Source organism: Pan troglodytes, chromosome X (assembly GCF_028858775.2).
Source record: "Pan troglodytes isolate AG18354 chromosome X, NHGRI_mPanTro3-v2.0_pri, whole genome shotgun sequence".
In the NCBI taxonomy this organism is placed as follows: domain Eukaryota; kingdom Metazoa; phylum Chordata; class Mammalia; order Primates; family Hominidae; genus Pan; species Pan troglodytes.
Window position 1 is genome coordinate 126,492,831 of NC_072421.2, and position 12,672 is coordinate 126,505,502.

Genomic DNA, 12,672 nt, shown 5'->3' on the forward strand with positions numbered 1-12,672 from the left:
CATGGAATACTATGCAGCCATAAAAAAGGATGAGTTCATGTCCTTTGCAGGGACATGGATGACACTGAAAACCATCATTCTCAGCAAACTAACACAAGAATGGAAAACCAAACACTGCATGTTGTCACTCATGAGAATAAGTGGGAGTTTGAACAATGAGAACACATGGACACAGGGAGGGGAACATCACACACCAGGGCCTGTTGGGGGGTGGGGGGCTAGGGGAGGGATAGCATTAGGAGAAATACCTAATGTAAGTGATGGGTTGATGGGTGTAGCAAACCACCATGGAACATGTATACCAATGTAACAAACCTGCACATTCTGCACAGGTATCCCAGAACTTAAAGTACAATAATAATAATAATAAAATACTGCCAACCAACTTAACCTAATTTATAGAGACAGCACTCTACCCAACAGCAGAATACAAATTATTTTCAGGTACACATAGAACATTTACAAAGACAAACCATATTCTGGGCCATAAAACAAGTCTCAATACATTTCAGAGGATTCATGTCATAAAAAGGATATTTTGTGTCCACAGTGGAATTACATTCTAAATAAGTAGTAGAAAAATATCTGGAAAATCCCCTAATATCTTTAAACTAAATAACATACTTCTAAATAACCCATGAGTCAAAGAAGAATTCCAGAGGGAAACTAGAAAGTGTTTTGACCTGAATAAAATTGAAAACACAATTGATCAAAGTTTGGGGTTACTGCCAAAGTAGTACTTGGAGGGAAATTTATAGCACTCACTGCCTATGTTAGAAAAGATGAAAGATCTCAAATCAATGACCTCACCTTCTACCTTAAGAAACTAGAAGAAGAGCATATGAAACTCAAATTAAGGAGAAGAAAGTAAAAAACCAGAGCAGGGAAGACAGGGAGGGAAGAAATACAAAGAGGTGCAAAGATACTTTTGGAGGGTGTTGGATATACTCATCATCTTGATTGTGGTGATAGTTTGACAGGCATATACATACGTCAAAACTTATCAAAGAATATACTTTCAATATGTGCAGTTATGTTATATATGTCAATTCTACTTAAATAAAGTTGCTTTGAAAACACAATCCAGATAGAACAGTGTTATCTGTTTTAATTTAGCAGTTTATTTCTTTAAGTATCTACCCAATTTCTTGAGCCTTTTCCCTGCTTAAGAATGATCCACCACAAAAGTGAAGAGGATAACAATGCAGGTGGCTATTTGCCAAGTGGATGTAATAAAACCTGACTCTGCTAACTTCACGGGGTTCTGTGAAGATCAAAAGTGTTAACGAACAGAGCTCATTACAAAGTTAGAACGTGTTATAAAAATGTAAGGGCTTATCTCTCTAGTTTCAGGTTTCCTGGTGAAGTGAATAATAAAACTAACTACAGCCAAATTTGGAAGTGAATAAAGTTTGTCTTTGATCTTCTCTCTCCCGGCCCTGATGCCCTCATGATGTAACTCCCAAAGCCAGGGAAAGCCGAACCAGGGCCTTGTTCTGCCAACTCTTTTTCCTTTTCTTTTTGCTAAACTCGTGTCAAGCTTTTGGTCTCTCCTGGAGATCCTGCTCTCGATTAAATGACAGGGGGTGCTAAATGAGCAACTCAGATAAGTGAATTTCTTAAAACCTATTTACTATACATTATCTTTGTCTCCGATTAGCTTACTATGCCTTAACACTGGCTAAATATCAATATTAACAAAATTCTTTATGAAGTCGCCCTTACTAGGGGGTAGCATTTGGAGGCAGATGGCCTCTTAATCAGTTTATCCTTTCAGAGACTGAACACTTCTTGGAAACTCCTTCTGTTGAATGTACAATGCCGCAGTTTTCTGCTCTAGTTATTTTATTATAAGCCAGGGATCTATTACATGAGCATTCCTAGAACGCCTATAAATCTCTTCCCTCTCCCCCAACCCATGTGTGCACACCTTTAAAAATAATAAGAAAACAAAGAAGCTCCAATCAGTAACAGCATTGCAATGTTCAATTTCATCCCTTATATATTACATTGGGATTATAATTAAATCGTTAAAATGCATTGCTAATCTGTAAATCTGGACTAATTAGCATAAGTGCACTCCGTAATTACTAAGCACAGGGCGTGTGCTTGTGACTTGCATAGACTTTTGGACTATTAAGCCTGTCTGAATGCTACTCCCCACGTGATGGCTCAGGAGCTTCCAAAGGAGCTTTCACCAATTTTGTTCTGTATACCAGGATAGTGATATTGGTTTTACTTCAAAAAAGAAGCAGGTAATAGGTTCACACAGGTCACTACTAGATCTCCAATAAGCTCTCTTAACCCGTTTTTGTTTTGTTTGTTTTCCCTCTGGATCTAGTCTGAGATATTCTAGCTCCATCTTTTGGAATAAAATATAAAATATGGACTTACTGATAGGATCATTATTCTGGAATCTTCTGAGAAAATTATCATAAAAGATAATTTAGTCAGCTGGTAACTTCACTTGCCCAAATGGCCTTCAATCTTTCATCACCCAGATAATGTTGGGGGATGCTACAGTCACAGGTTTATTGCATTGAGAGTGGATGGATTTTGTTTGCTTTCATGCCATTAAATTTCAGTATATCATTATTGTTCTAGGATGTAGCCATTCCTGGACACATCCAAGAATTTTTGACAGATATGCAATGTACTGTGCACTGCACAGCTACACTGTGACATAAGTGTCCACATCCTCATTAATTAGCCATGCCTTGCCCCTCCCTTGCATTACTCTGTACTGCACGCTCTTCTCTGGAGCCATAGGATTTGCTTACAGGTGCTTATTCCCCTTCACCAGGGTCCTAATTCACCAGCCTCCACATCCCTGATCACAAAACTGAATGGGAAGAAAGCCATCTCTTCTTTCTTCCTGTCTACCTTTTGTCATCTCCTACATTGGTATTCTTCTGTCCTCTCTCTAGGCTCATGGTCTGGCAATGGGCTTTGGGGGAGACAGTAAGGTAACATGGAGATCCTCACAAGTTGGAAATAGCTCAATACCTCATCCTGCCCTCTGCCCAAAGGTTACTGGATGGGTAAAGTGAGATTTTAAAACTTGGTTTATTTTCTTCCAAAACATCACCAATAACTAGGGAATCCTCTCCACCACTTCCTCCAAAAGAAGAAATTACAATGGAGGGGAAAAGTGGGCTTTGGGAGTAGTAAGATGCTAAATACAACTTCTAAATTCAGAAGCAATAGACTTCCCTAAATTCCCCCTAAACTGACCAGCCAATGTGCTCCTTCCTTTCTTATATCTAAAAGGCTCCTTCTAACACTGTTCCTACAAGATCTTTGGGACCAATAAGCACCTTGATTAGTTTTGGCTGTTATCAGATGTGGTCCCTTCCTATAGCCTTCATTTTCTAAGGTCCTGGGCTTTGGTATGCAGCTGTGAGAGTTTTTTAAATATTATTATTGGCCAGGCGTGGTGGCTCACGCCTGTAATCCCAGCACTTTGGGAGGCCAAGGCAGGCAGATCGCCTGAGCCCAGGAGTTTAAGACCAGCCTGGCCAACATGGCAAAATCTGTTTCTACTAAAAATACAAAAAAAAAAAATTAGCCGGGCGTGATGGTGGGCACCTGTAGTCCCAGCTGCTGGGGAGGCTGAGGCAGGAGAATTGCTTGAACTCAGGAAATGGAGGCTGCAGTGAGCCGAGATCACGCCACTGCACTCTAGCCTGGGTGACAGAGCGAGACTCCATCTCAAAAAAAAAAAAAAAAAAAATATATATATATATATATATAATTATTATTGGTATATATATATATAATTATTATTGGTAATCTACAGGGTGGGAGTAGATTCATCCTGGCATTTCCCCCTCTCCCTTCCCTTTATTCAAACAAGTAGCTCTTTGCTTACTCTCAGGAGAGGTGTGCGGCAGAGTAAAAAACATAACTAGCTGGCAAATCATTCTGGTTTTTAAGTTCCCAAAGCTGAAACACTTAGGAGAAAGGGATTCTCTGGTAAAAACAAAATGTCTTAGCCTGAACTATGAATGAAGACCGTTTTCCCCAATTTGGGGGAAGTAAGATAGGAGAGAGGAGTGCTCTCTACCCTACTTCTTGACCCTGCCTGCAGGGCAGCAGCAAGATGCCAGAGAGTGAGATCTATGGGTCTGCCGAAAAGAGGAATCCAGAACTCCCAACTTTCTGGTTACAAGTGAGGAAACAGCAAGTCCTTACAGAAGAAAACGCAACACAGACCCCAAATGATGGATGAGATGTTGGCTGAGTGCACACCTACTAAGACCTCATCCTCCCTCCTCACCTCCCCTCCGCTGCCAGGAACCCTTTTCAGTTCAGAAAGGCTTTGTCATTTCAAGTAGGAATCTACACTGTCAGTGTAAGTTTGTAGTGAATACTCTCCACTAGGACCTCAAAAATGTGGGTGTAGTCTTCTGTCTCTTAACTAGGTGCACTGCTTATGGGTGTTTCTCAGTCCAAGGGACAAGAAGAGACAAATATCCCACATTTCAGACAGGAAGTACCAAAAAAGCAGAGACAAACCATGAGATATAGACAAAATCTGTACATTGCAAGATTCTTTCTAATCTTAATGTGTCAGTTCATTTTAAATTTCTTATTTGGTATAAAATATTCATTTTTGAATTTTGTTTTTTAAAATATGTATAATTTATGTTGGAATCTAGTATTGAGTAGCTTTTAAATTCTAAAAGATTAGTGAAAAGTACATTGTATAAGAAAATAGGAAATGTTTTCAGTTTACCTTAATATTAAAAAATGCGGCTGGGTGCAGTGGCTCACGCCTGTAATCCCAGCACTTTGGGAGGCTGAGGCGGGCAGATCACAAGGTCAGGAGTTTGAGACCATCCTGGCCAACATGGTGAAACCCCATCTCTACCAAAAACACAAAAATTAGCCAGGCTTGTTGGTGCGCTCCTGTAATCCCAGCTACTCAGGAGGCTCAGGCAGGAGAATCAGAGAATCGCTTGAACCCAGGAGGTGAAGGTTGCAGTGAGCCAAGATCGCACCACTGCACTCCAGCCTAGGCGACAGAGAGAGACTGTCTTAATAAAAAAATAAAAAATAACAAAAATGCAATTTTGTGCAGTACCTACAGAAAGCAAAATTGGGAACGAGGGCATAGCATATTTAATCTGATGCAAGGATTAGATTTCTGTCCTTAAACACAATACTTAAAGCTTTATGTAAATGAAATATAAACCATGGAATCTCAGTAGAAATTGCTATAATTCTAAAAATGTCCTCTTTTATAAATTGTAGAAGAAACAGATAATCTGGGAAAGTTTCAAATCTACAGAAAAAGTCAACTTAAAGCTTCTGAAAAAATTTTAAAGATGTATTTTTTTCAGGAATTACTATATTTTAATATAATCTGGTTCTATTTTCTTACATTTTTAATTGGCTTTTAGCAGTTTGAATTCATATAGCAATAAGGTATTTATCCAGAAGCCTCTAAGAAACTGAAATTCTACAACGGGAATGCATACAATTAAAAGAAAGATACTGGTACATATATGCAAAGTCAAATCAGAGTGGTGAGCCAGGAATCAAAAGAGGGTTTGGGGGCAAAACCTTCAGAACTTATATTTACAAGTACTGCTTTTATTAATTATATGGAATTCTAGGTATCAACTTGATTTCCAGCAGGAAGAGTAAAGACTATGAATATCACTGCATTAAAATAACACTAATTAGAAAAATCATGTCATAAACTGCAAACTGGTTATCAGTACATAGTATGATATACATAGTTTTTAAGGAATCATTGCAATGTTATGAAAAAGAGAAGAACATGTAGCTCAGAAAATAAATCAAGAAGTTAAGAAGTTTTAAGATAAATATAGAATTCAGTAGAGTTCAACTGAATATGTGAAAATGTGAGGTTCTAATGTTACTAGAAATTAAATAATACGAGTCAGAATTACTCAGCCAAAAATCAAATAATCATGTATCATTATACATGAAACAGAACCTTGAAAACAGCATCTGAATTTTTACTGCCAGAGCCAGAGATTTAGGTGTGGAGGCTGACTGGATTTTCATTCATGACCCTGATGGGACATCCTGAACCCTATTTATGTTGTTTTAAGAGTGATTCCATAACCTCAGGGGGTGAAGTAGTCAGTGATTTAGCTCATTCCCCCGGGTTATATTAAACAGAACCTTGAAAACTGAGCATCTGAATCTTTTTATCATCTCCGTCTAGACAGGTAAGGGGACTCCCCCATTTTCTTTGATTCCTACCTCCACCGGGAAAAGCCTTCACTTTCTGAAAACTAAGAAATATCAACTAATGGCCGGGCGCGGTGGCTCATGCCTGTAATCCCAGCACTTTGGGAGCACTGAGGCAGATGGATCACCTGAGGTCAGGAGTTCGAGACCAGTCTGGCCAACATGGTGAAAGCCTGTCTCTACTAAAAATACAAAAATTAGCCAGGCGTGGTGGCACACACCTGTAATCCCAGCTACTCGGAAGGCTGAGGCAGGAGAATTGCTTGAACCCCGGAGGTAGAGGTTGCAGTGAGCCAAGATCGTGCCACTGCACTCCAGCCTGGGTGACAGAGCGAGACTCCCCCTCAAAAAAAAAAAAGAAAGAAAGAAAGAAAGAAAGAAAGAAAGAAATATCAACTACTAAAAGACAAAGCCTTCAAATTGAAAGCAAACAAATAATTGAATGAAGATATCAGATACTTATTTAACCATACAGAATGAGGAGTTATGGATGATTCGGATAAAGAAAGCTGACCATACATTCTTAGTGGGATGCAGCTAGGAACAAAAAGAACTGTATAGAAAATCTTGAACTTTACTTTGTAGGTTTATTGTTTAATATTATATTGTTATTTTTAAACAATTCTTTTTTTAACCAGATTAATCAAATAAGTAATTATATTTACTGTGTTCAAAATCAAAAATTTAGGAATTCTGCACCATAAGAGATAAATGTAAAATAACAATATGAAAAAAGAAAAATCACAAACCTTTTCTAGCTCTGTTCATTGAAATGAGCCAAGAGCAGTGATACCCATACAGTTCCCCCTTAGCATTCAGATTCTGGTCTCTGATACTATTCTTTCACTGAAAGGAACCATGACTCCTTCAAACATGAGTGATTCCATGTCTGGGGCAGAAAGGTACAAGGGGAGCGGGGAAAATATGATTGTACCAGAAAGCAACAAAACTTTCAATGAGTAGTGGGTCATGTTATAAGGAATGGAGCAAAAGTTTTTAAAGTCTTCCACATTAAAAAGAAAATAATTACTATAGGTGACTGAAATATAGTAAGTCTGTGAAAAACCATGCTCCCATAATGATACACAAAAAGAAACCATAAGAAATGATTTCGAAAGTAGGTGAATAGAACAGAATGGCTGGGCACGGTGGCTCACGCCTACATAATCCCAGCACTTTGGGAGGCCGAGGCAGGCGGATCACCCAAGGTCAGGAGTTCAAGACCAGCCTGGCCAACATGGTGAAACCCCATCTCTACTAAAAACATAAAAACTAGCTAGGCGTGGTGGTAGATGCCTATAATCCCAGCTACTCGGGAGGCTGAGGCAGGAGAATTGCTTGAACCCAGGAGACGGAGGTTGAAGAGAGTCGACACAGTGCCACTGCACTCCAGCCTCGGTGACAGAGTGAGACTCTGTCTCAAAACAAAAACAAACAAACAAAAACAGAACAGAATGCATTTCTATGGAGTTTTATTTCTCATTCATGAGGCATTATTGATTAATTTATTGTATCAATAGAGAATATAGAAACTAGTAAATACATCAGTTGAAGGGCAATTTCTGATGCCAGGGGAATATCAGAATGGCCAATAAACTGCGATCTCAAGTCAGACAAAGCAAAATGAAATATCTGGAATTCAATTGTATATAAATGTAAGTATTCTTAAGATATGTATGGCCCTAAGAATATGAATCAATGGGAAAAGTACTAACATATCTCAAGAACCCATCAACTTCCGAGTTCTTTAGAGTGTGGAGAAATACAATACAATATCGTAAGATTTTATCAACTCGGATGGAAACTACAGACTTATTATGTAATGTAATAACATTATCCCAGGGAAATGGGCTAAGTCACTGATCACTTACCTCTTGAGGTTATGGAATCACTCTTAAAACAACATAAATGGGGTTCAGGATGTCCTATCAGGGTCATGGATGAGAATCCAGTTGGCCTCCATGCCTAAGCCTTTGGCAGCAAATATCCTCATTGATTTGGTATGATAATTCTTCCCTAGGTGGGATAATATAGAATTAGGTAAAGAGATGTTTAAAAGAAGTAAATTATTGTATTTATATGTTTGTGTTAAGAAGGAAGTTCTGTATATCTGATTATATATTTGTGATACATGAGAGAATTCACCTTGTGACAGCCATGTAAATATAATATGGAATGTGTAATTAACAGTTATGATTTCAAAGTGCAATCTTAATAAATTTTCAGTACTGAAACATCTAAGATCTTCAGGCATGTTATTTTCATAGATTTAATTTTTAAAAAGTATTTAGTTCCCAGGCAGATTTGCTTAGTAGACCACTAAAATACTTAAAAGGGCCATGCTCAAGGTGGGGCAGCTGCTAACACTGCTTTTTGCACAGACACATGGACTGTCAGCCCTCTATCCTGTCCCCAGTCCTATCTGCCCCATCCCCACAATGGGGCCTCACCAAGAGGAACACTGCTTGGACAGTGTTCACTGCTGACAGTTCCTCAGCAGCCTGCCTTCACTAGCCTGTTTACCATATCCTGCCAGGAATCCTGTGGCCTCTGAGTCCTTCCTCCCATCTTAGCCCAAGCCTCCCCCCATAGGATACCCATGAATAAAGGGCAGCGGATGATGGAATAAATAGAAAATACCAAATTTATACTGGGATTTTCCAATATTACCTCTTCTCAGTATATGTTAGCTAGTCTTTGTGCTACTTGTAATGCAGGGAAATTGCAACAAATGTGATATAGGACACAACTGGAGTTGAAGGCCCTTTACCCACCTGCAAATTGATTTTATTGGCTGTTTTCAGATAGTGGGATACTCCCATGTCTAACTTGTAATGTGCCTTTTTTTTTTTTTTTTTTTTTTCTGGATGGCCCAAGGCTTTCCTCTGCAATAGGAGGATAGTGCTATTACTGATTTTTTCTTTTAATGCTTCAGGAATACATTTTTTCACTGGAAAATTCCTCTTAATATGAAATCAGACCAAAGCTTCTATTTTATGGAACAGAATTTTCACCACGTATCTAAAGCTGTAAAAAACAAATTTCAGACACACACTCTTTACCACCCTCAAAACTCTTGCAAAGTGGAAGCAAAGGCAAGATGTGCAACATTAAGCAAGGACTAAGTACATTCTGCCATGAAACAGGCCTTAATAAGAGGCCTAAACCCCTTCAAATTTTGAATATTTAAAAGAAGTAAACTTCCTGTGGGCTGCAAGTCACTGAACTGTGCACTAAGCCTTCATGAGATTGTCCTCTAGCTAGTAGTCCAGCGATTGCCCTCAATGTTGAAGGATACATTGTAGTCTTAAAGTTGAGAGCTAATGTCTACAGTTCCTTTCAGTATGTGTTCAGGCTACAGACCAACATGGGAATTCACACCAAGATATCCATGTCAGCCAGGGGACTAGGTCTATGCAGGAAATTCTGGAGAACAAACCACCTCAAACTCAGAGGTGCTGGATCCTTCAAAGTTCCCTGGACCCACCTACATACACAGCTGTGTGGACTGCAGACCACCCAACAGAAACATATACCTAATTGCAAGCTTTTCCCCACCTGTGAACCATAGAGGCAAGGATTCAAACCACAACCCCCAACAAAACAGGGCAAATCTAACTCCTCAGCAACATACAGATACAAATTAAGATATTAAAGGCTAGATGAGAATCCTTAGGTTCCAAAGCCCTGTGTCATCTTTAGTCTAGAAGGAATAAGGGAGTCATTTTTGGCACCCATGATTCACTGAGGTGAAGACCACAATGAAGTCTCAAAGAAGTGCATGGACAGATAACTCCAGGACTAATTATATGAACTGGGAACCAACTGAGCTAATACCAGCCAAGTCTTCTTAACAGTGCTCACCTTGCTTACTATTGTATTTTGCCATCATCTACCAGGAAGGTGTTTCTTTCCTGCATCCCACCATGTTCATCTCCCTGGAATGTCTCTCATGGTGATGATGAACAAGTGTAATCCTTGGCAAGGCACATTCATAGCCAAGTTCATGTACAGGTAAAAATGTGTGGACTCACAAATCCACAGAGGATAGACTATAAGAGGAAGTTAGCTCCTATAATAAAAGACATCACATGTCAATGATTAGAAGAGAAACAGTGTCAGCAAAATGAGAGGTCCCTAATGTTTCACCAGACAAACACAGTGACCTCCTTTCCTTTTCAAATGAATGTTATCAGTACCACTTTTAAATAACCTTTTGGAAGTTTGTTAACTAATGTCTATTTCTTGCACTTTGCTGAGTATCACAGCGCTTCACCTTTTCTAGCTGAAGATTACAAAAATACCCATCCCCCACTATCAGGAGACAATTCTTGCAACAGAATCTTAGCTTATACTCATGTATAAAAGACAGCCTGCAATTTTGACGCAAGGATCTAGAGTGTAGTGTGGCCCAGCCTCTAGCTAGTGAATAGTTCTCTACATCTTTCACATAATACACTTCTTATAAACAGTAAAGAATTAAATATTCTGAGTCCCCACTCTTTTTTACCACTACAACTTCAAGAAAATTAAGAAAGCTACATTTTATGCACACCTGAGTTTAAGACTGAGATTCATTGCTGCCGCAGGTGCATACGAACAGCATTTCTAAAGTTGGAAGCATGGGGCAATTCCTACTGGCGGCTTCTATGGGAACCAGGCTACCAAGTCTAAAGAAAGCAAGGTGAGAAAGGAGAGCCAAGACAGAAACCCAAGGGTGTCTGAAAACACAGATGCACACATAGCAAGGCACGGTGCAGGCAGTGAGAATGCAGGAGGAGCCTGAAAGGTTTAATTCCCTGAGCCAATGAATACAGTACATTTTTAGCTGCTTTCTGCAGACCTGAGCAGGGAAGGCCTGAGACTTGGGATTGCTTTGGACATGCCTTTCAAAAATCTGTTTAACATTAACAGGGGTGGGAAAACTGATTCTTTATTAATAAAAACAGAGTCATTTAATAATTTACTTTCACTGTGAAGCTATTTTAACAGCATGTTTCCTGCTAGTCTTCATTCATGTTCTCCATTTTTCTTTTGCAAACTTCTGAGCCAAACAATTTCCTGGGAGTCACACTAAAGGATTTTAAAGTTTAATTAATGAATCTTTTGCTGTTATTATCAGCACTATGCCATACATTATTAGGTGTCAAAATTAGGCGTCAAAATTTCAACTGATTTGGACTGTAAAGTGAGTCTGTGGTAGTGTTGTTTGTTTGGTTTTTCTTTTTAATTTTCACTTGAGGATGTTATCAGTTTTGGAAAGCGCAGAATCAATTTACACGTCACTAGTTCCGTGAAGTCGTGTATGGAAACCTGAGTAAACTGGCACGATATTGCTAGTTTATTCCAATAATGTTTTAGGGCCCATCTAGATTGGCACTGTGGAAATCCCTCCAGCTGGCTGCCTCTTAATTGGCTCACTGGCTGACTGGCCTGGGTGGGAAAAGAATGCTCCATGAGTTTAAGGGTGGACACATCTCCCAGATTGGCTTTATGAAAAAAAACCACTACATTTTCTGGCATATTTCTGCAGTAGGAGGCAAGTGTCCATGACTGCTCCTGTAACTGGTGCTTGTCTCAGTGGACCACATGCTGGAATTGACAGTGGCATTACCATATGCTCAGCACCTCCCTAAATCTGAATTCTGGCCCCTATACATGTAGTGGTACTTCGTGAGAGGAGGAGATGGAGTCACTCAGGCATGGGAGTGAAGGGCAGGTTTGCCATGGAAGAAAGGAGGGATAGAAGGCAGTGGGTGTGCATAGAGGAAGTGGGTTACAGTAGATAGGAGGACTTAGCGCCAAAAGCAAATTAATTCCACTTGATCCATTCAATCTAGGCACTGATTGTAACTTTCACCTGTCCTCTGTCATTTTTCAGTGATACTTTGGCATTCTCAGCAAGGAGAGGGCATGAGCAGAAGCTGCTGCCTAGTCCCTACTCCCACCCTGCTCCTTAGTGATGACATTATCTGAATCCCTCCACCCAATTCTTTCACAGCCTGGAAATAATCTCAAGTCTCTAAGAGAAATGAAAATCAGATCTCTCTCTGGAAAAGTTCAGGAATTTTGTATAAAGGCCAGGGAATGGGGCATTAATCCTAGGTGGTTAAATGAACTGTTAAAACAAATTGGGCTTTTGGGCTTATTATTGGCCTAGTCCAAGACACAGTACTTAGTACTTGGGGATAGAAAATATATATGTGTGAAGCATGAAACACGGTCATATGCTAGAAGTTGTGAGAAACTCCTCATGGATACTTTTGTCTTATGTATGTGGTCCCCAAGACAAATAAAGAAGAGATGATTCTAAAGAGGAAAGGGAGGGTGATTTGAATCTTCTAATTCAGTGTTCTCAACCAGGAATGATCTTATCCCCCTTGGGACATTTGGCAATGTCTAGAGATGTTGTTGGTTGTCACAACTGGGGGGTGCCACTGGCAC

At 39.5% G+C, this 12,672-nt stretch overlaps 1 long non-coding RNA gene across 1 annotated transcript in view; it reads right to left on the bottom strand.

Moving 5' to 3' along the window:
• Positions 1 to 12,672, bottom strand: part of LOC107971136 (uncharacterized) — a 156,409-nt gene that overhangs the window by 55,291 nt on the left and 88,446 nt on the right. The window contains exons 3-4 of the long non-coding RNA XR_010154779.1: positions 10,093 to 10,300; positions 8,100 to 8,244 (exon numbers count right to left, since the gene is read on the bottom strand). This is a non-coding gene — a long non-coding RNA (uncharacterized LOC107971136). The remainder of the gene's footprint in view (positions 1 to 8,099; positions 8,245 to 10,092; positions 10,301 to 12,672) is intronic.